Genomic DNA, 6,059 nt, shown 5'->3' with positions numbered 1-6,059 from the left:
ATACAACATGACCCTTAAAGTCCTTTTTTCCCTCCATATAAAAAAAATATATATCTTTCTGTACAACACAGGTTTTTCCAACAATCGTTCTCCTTTCATGACATATGATTGCCTCGGAACATGCTTTTTTAGGAATTTCAATCCCACAATATCTGACTGGCATCGGATTTTTCCAATGGCGCACCAGGTATTCTTTGCCAGATATACCAGTCTGTTAATGTGTACTGTGAACAAGAAACTTGCCACCTCTCAATATCTACTCTCTTGATGGGGAATTACATCTGGGAGATATATAGGGTTCTGATTTTCTTGTGGCACACACATTAAAGGACCCACACATTGCAACATTAATCAGCGAATCACTCATAGTCAAAGCTTCATTGTCTTCACTACTAGCTTGCACCACCAACATTACACATTTTTTGTAATTTTATAATTGGATTCAGGACTTTACATGCTCACAAAAAAGATCTTACATTTAAAACATCTGACCTTTAACGCAGTACAGCTATTGGATTAGGCTAAGTGTGGTATGCTACTGCATATAAACACTATAGTTGAGTCATAGCCTAAACATCAGTGGCAACATGTTTACAACTGTCTTCGTTACTATAAATCACACTTATCTCCGGGGACATACATCGGTGTACTCACTTACCTCTTTTTTTAACATCATGCATTCTGGCATTCGACACTTTTACAGATTTACTTTCTATCCTTTTGTCTTTGGAGATTGCTATTTCGAGAGACGGAAAAATAATTCTAAATCCAATGAATATTCCTTTCTTTAAAGCAGTATTAAGACATGTTGAGAAACATATGTAGTCACAGAATACAACACTCCACTGACAGTGATATCAAAAGACACTCCAGTGCGTTTTCTTTGTGCGTTATTCTCGGATGACGCAGCATTAAACTATAAATGAAATAATATTTTCAGAAATTGAATTGAGATCACCTTCTCCACCTATCATTTCAAGTGCTGGGAATCACTGGAGTATGAAATAATCTCTTCCCATGGCATCGGCCTGGCAGCCTGCCACTGAGCCTCTTTCACAGGGGATGCCGCTCCTGGGGCCCAGCACCATTTCCTATTGAGCACCTTTGCCTCCCCTGCCTCGTGATGTACTGATGAGTTCGCACACAGATCTGTAGAATAGGAGTGAAGAGATTACTTGATGTCACCTCACTTACTGCCATATCATTTGTTTATTTTCTTTTTATGCATTTTGGGGTATGGAGTGCACTGGACACGCCGTACGGAAGCCTCAGGATGCTTAATATGGGGAAATAAATAGAGGGAGATGCTAACTCAGATATCAGATGAACATATCACGCAGTGACTGAGTAGCCCAGCAGCCTGAGATTATCTGATCATGGGATTCCACCTCCAGACGAGTAGATGATCATGCCATGGAGTGTTAGTCCTTGACCTAAGTTGGTACCATTACTTCGGATTTAGATATCTGACAGGTATAATGCACCTGATCACTCATTGCCATCAGTGGTTGTGGGCGCAATGGTGGTTCCCCTTCCTCCTGTTCTGAAGATGATCACTCCTGTTGAGTGATCATCATCAGGGTGCACCAGCCAGAGGTGACTGTATTCTTGGGGACACATTTTGAGGAGTTGTTTTCGGTGACACGCTCTTCTCAGCATCGCTGTGCCGATTCTGAACTGTGGCAGCCACTTCCAGTGTCCAACAATGCCAGTGGCCCCCGCTTCCCTCAGTTAGAAGTCTTGCTTGCATTCTCCTTCAGCTTGTTATATTTCTGGATGGATGGCATCTTTGACACCATGTGTCCTGTTTTCAACCAGGTAGCCTCGTCGAAGAAATTCCTGTTTTCATGAACCTTCCCTTCACATCATATTCATTGTACTATCAGTTGTGTAGGAAACAGGTCTGGTTGATGTAGCAAAGGCTTCTGATGTGTAGCCTTACTAACACAGGAACGTGAGGTCTGTGGCTACTTCTGTTCTTGGCCCTCCCTGTTGGACAATAAGAAAAATATTCATTTAATTTCATGTGTCCAGGCATTGTAACACCCACTTTTTCCTACTTTGACCTGTGTTGGGATTCAGTGGTACAGTTCACTTTAGGCATACAAAGAAATAGCTTTAACTTCAAGGCAATATTAACAAATGCATCACATATCTTGTCTCTGCAAAAAAGTTTTTCATATTCCACATTACTGTAAGCGTGAGGCACTGATTGTCTTTTATGGAAATCTGTGCTTCGTCTGAAGAAATATGCCGGCCATACTAGATCAGCGTGCCCTTCGTCCATTCAAAAATACTCTCAAATTGTAGCCCCTCTTCTCTCTCAAAGGTTCCAGACTTCCAATGCAGCTGATCATCTTCCTGTTGCCAAAACCAACTGTAATGACTCTCGGGTCCCTATTGCTCACTCTCACTCCCCATACTTCGCTCTGACTAAACTCAGGGTTTTGTCTTATTCTAGCATGGTTGCTGCCAGGGTTATGAAAGCTTTCAAGTTCTATCTCTTCAATGGTACAGTGCAAGAACAGTCAAGCATCAGAGCCAAGGGTCGAGAGAAAGTGATTGGTTGAGGTTGGGCTGCAAGCACACCCTCCTCTCACCCCCCAGGAAATCACTAAGTTGTTTTTCTATCTGTGGCAAACCGTAGCAAATGTACATTTACCTGCATGGTCTAGAGTTTTCAGTCTATCTAGAGGGTGCACATGTTCAATGGTTTAGAAGCACTGATGATTCTCATGGTGTTCAAGCTGGCAGGACTCCAGCCTTGAATCTCTTGAATGATGCTACCATGAACATGGTCCTCTCATTCATCAATTTACAATTTGCCTTTTTATGGGGGTCACTTGGCCTTCAGCTCCTTAGTCACCACACCTTCAACAAAAGGATTGTGCCACACAGTTCGAAAGGGAGGAGTGGTTTGGCGTAGGATTCGTGATGAAAATCCTCACCACTTACACTCACAGTAATCCTACATGGCTATCAAATTCCAACATTCAGCCACACATAGGAACCTCATCAGAAGGTTAAAGTCGTTAGCCTCCCTCCCGCTCACAGACCATGGGTAGGCCAGGCAACATCCCCTCCATGCTCTACAGAGGCAGAAGGAAGGGCCAATTTGCTTACCCGGCCAAATATGACAGGCTTAGGTTGGTCCTGGTAGAGCAAAAGGGAAACATTAGGTGGAGTGCAACATTGGTATTAGGTTGCTGACCACCCCAAAGGTGTAGCATTTTGAGGACCACGTCAGTCAGTGCTAAGTGTATTAGCACTGTTGAGGTGGCGCTTGCCAGGAACGATTGAAAAACGTCACTGAAGGAGCTCGATTTGCCTATCTCAGTGGTTCCCAACCTGTGGACCGGGGACCCCTGGGGGTCCGCAAAGGCTCCTCAGGGTCTCTGGGACTTCTTAGAAAATTAAATAATATTAACAGATTAGGTCCCCTGCTATCAGTAAACACTCAGTGGGGGGGTCCCTGGATTCCAATAAAGTTTCAGTGGGGTTCCCTGGCTCCAGTAATGAGAAAGTGGGGGTCCACAGATGTCAAAAGGTTGGGAACCACTGGCCTAGCTAAATAGACAAAGGAAAACAAGCCAACCAGTGATAGTCCAATTCAGCTATGCTAAGCCCCCACAATGTGGAGAGCAGCACTGTGGGATGACTCTGCAGATGCGAGCCTTGGGAGAGATTTGTGAGCTAGCAAACTTTGTCATTGTAGGTACTTACGTGGCAAAAGCCTAAGCAACAATATCCCGGTTATCAGGAAGAGTGCAGTGAGCCAGGCCGATGAAGCATTTGAGGAAAGACCCCTCTCAGTAAATTAAAGTTAGGGCTGTTGTGAGGACGCACCAAGTGTGGTAGTTGTAGTAAACAGTGATGGGAAAGAAGATGAGATATTCACTACAGAGGAAAGAGACAGAGATTTGATGGATTACTCAAACGGTAAACGAGTCAAAGAGATGGGTCTGGGGAGGCCAGCATTAAACAGGAAGGATTGTGGTAGAAAGACAGTGGCTGCTACTGATACCAGTTTACAAGAGGGCAGTAACGTGGGTAGGCTCTCTGTTTATAGAATATTTCAGAGAATTAGATTTTTGTGGCAAAGGCAACATGCAGGGTAGATGGGTGAGGACTACTAGTAAGGATAAAAGGGATGCCGGGTTTATAGGAAGTCTGGAGCATCTCTCAGGATCCACAAATATGCAGGACCATCTGGTTCTGGGTTCCAGAAAGGGATGATGCAGTCACTGCCAGCATCAGAGTCCATTGGAGCGCGGAACAGCTGATGGACACCAGTCGGAAGAGAAGGAGAGGATCAGGATGGCCTCTCCGACATTCCAAGAGGCAAGAAGATATATGGCATAAATAATTGGTGGTCTGGGCATGGGTAAATGATAAATAAGAGTGTGGGTGTGAGTGGGGGAGATTGAGGTAGTTGGAGTATGTTGACAAGGAGTATGAATGTGAAGACAGTGGATAGAGGAACAGGATTTTGGTGGTATGGGAAATTAGAAGTTTACTGAGTACTAGCGGCAAATTAAAATGATGCAGAGATGAGTTCACAGGAAGGAAGCTTCGTATTTTATAGTCATCAAAGAAGCTGTCAGCAGTGAAAATGAGAAAAAAATTGTAGAAGACTGAGGGGCATATTTACAAGCCCCTAGTGCATCATTGCACCACATTAGTGTCCTTTTTTTAATGCTAATGTGGCATTAGGAAGGCTTTTTTGCAGCACCAGATTTACAAAGTGGCAGAATGCATGCATTGCAGCACTTTTCACCCCCTTCCGCCCGGCATAATGTATGCAAAGGGGGCGTTCCAGAGCAGGGAGGACTGAAAAACGGCACAGGGAAATCTACACGATTTCACTGCACCATTTTTTCTTTCATATTATCGCCTGCTAAGAGCAGGCTTTAAAATGATGCAACCATTGAAATCAATGGGCCACCCTGCACTTTGCTGCACTAGCATCAACATTTTTGATACTAGTGGAGCAAATTGCCACAATACCATCAAAACGTTTGACGCTATTGTCCTAACAATTGCCATGGTACGCTGTATCGTAAATACGGCGCACCCATGTTGTCGTTAGCTGGGGCAGGGGCGACACAAGAAAACTGGTGAATCAGTGCTGATGCACCAGTTTCTTGTAAATCTGCACCTGAATCTCATAAAGAGAATAGATTCATGAAGAGAAAACCACAAGAGCTTACACCTAATTATGAGAAAATGATAGTCGGCTTGATGAGATACAGGATAGAGTAGTAAGGGTACGGTGGTATCTGCATTCTGTAAATGCATGAAATAAAAAGGTTCTTAAAGGCTCTTAAATGTAATTTGATGTTTATTTACTTTGTGTTAATATAGGTATGTTTATGTAATCGTATCATGGGCGAGTGGTGCCAAGAAATGGCATTTGGTTTATTATAATATGGAGAATAGTCTAGTAATGCAAACAATCATGGAGCTCATGAAACAGGTGCCACTGAATCATTTTTATTATTTTAGAGAAACAGTAATGTTTAATGCAATAAAATTTTTGATGACTATACTGAACATAAATGGGGCTACCTTTTTGGATAAGTCTTGCTGTTGTGAACTTTTCTGCAATACACCTGCATTTTTTGTGGAGTAGTGCACCCCAACTTAAACTCCATTCTTCACATATCATTACTGCACAATTATGCATTTATATTTGATATTAAATGGACAGTGTGGCTCAATAATAATGCGAGTGAAACATTCAAATGCATTAATGCAATAACGAAATGTAACCATTGAGAAGCTGAAGCTTCATAAACAAATGTATTAATGTTCATTTAAACAGTTCAAGTTATGTTTGTAGACGTAAACTTGCATTCTTTTATTCCATTTGCGTCTACTTTGAAATTTATACATGTGCATGTGTACTCACATATTTTAAATTCACATTAAATGCTTAAAGTTAGCCTGACTGAAGGCCTCATTCTGAAATGTACTTTGCTTGGTCAGCATGTTCTGTTCTTTGTAGGAGTGTTCTCATGATTTTAATTAGCCAGAGAAAGAAGTATTGTTATAGGTAT

The 6,059-nt window shown here is 42.4% G+C and overlaps 1 long non-coding RNA gene across 1 annotated transcript in view; it reads right to left on the bottom strand.

Moving 5' to 3' along the window:
- Window positions 1-575: 575 nt before the first annotated feature.
- Window positions 576-6,059, bottom strand: part of LOC138260723 (uncharacterized) — a 166,754-nt gene continuing 161,270 nt past the window's right edge. The window contains exon 4 of the long non-coding RNA XR_011198941.1: window positions 576-1,989. This is a non-coding gene — a long non-coding RNA (uncharacterized lncRNA). The remainder of the gene's footprint in view (window positions 1,990-6,059) is intronic.

Source organism: Pleurodeles waltl, chromosome 10 (genome assembly GCF_031143425.1).
Source record: "Pleurodeles waltl isolate 20211129_DDA chromosome 10, aPleWal1.hap1.20221129, whole genome shotgun sequence".
NCBI classification, from domain to species: domain Eukaryota; kingdom Metazoa; phylum Chordata; class Amphibia; order Caudata; family Salamandridae; genus Pleurodeles; species Pleurodeles waltl.
Note: the sequence above shows the minus strand (reverse complement) of the source record. Positions and strands in the feature narration are given on the sequence as shown.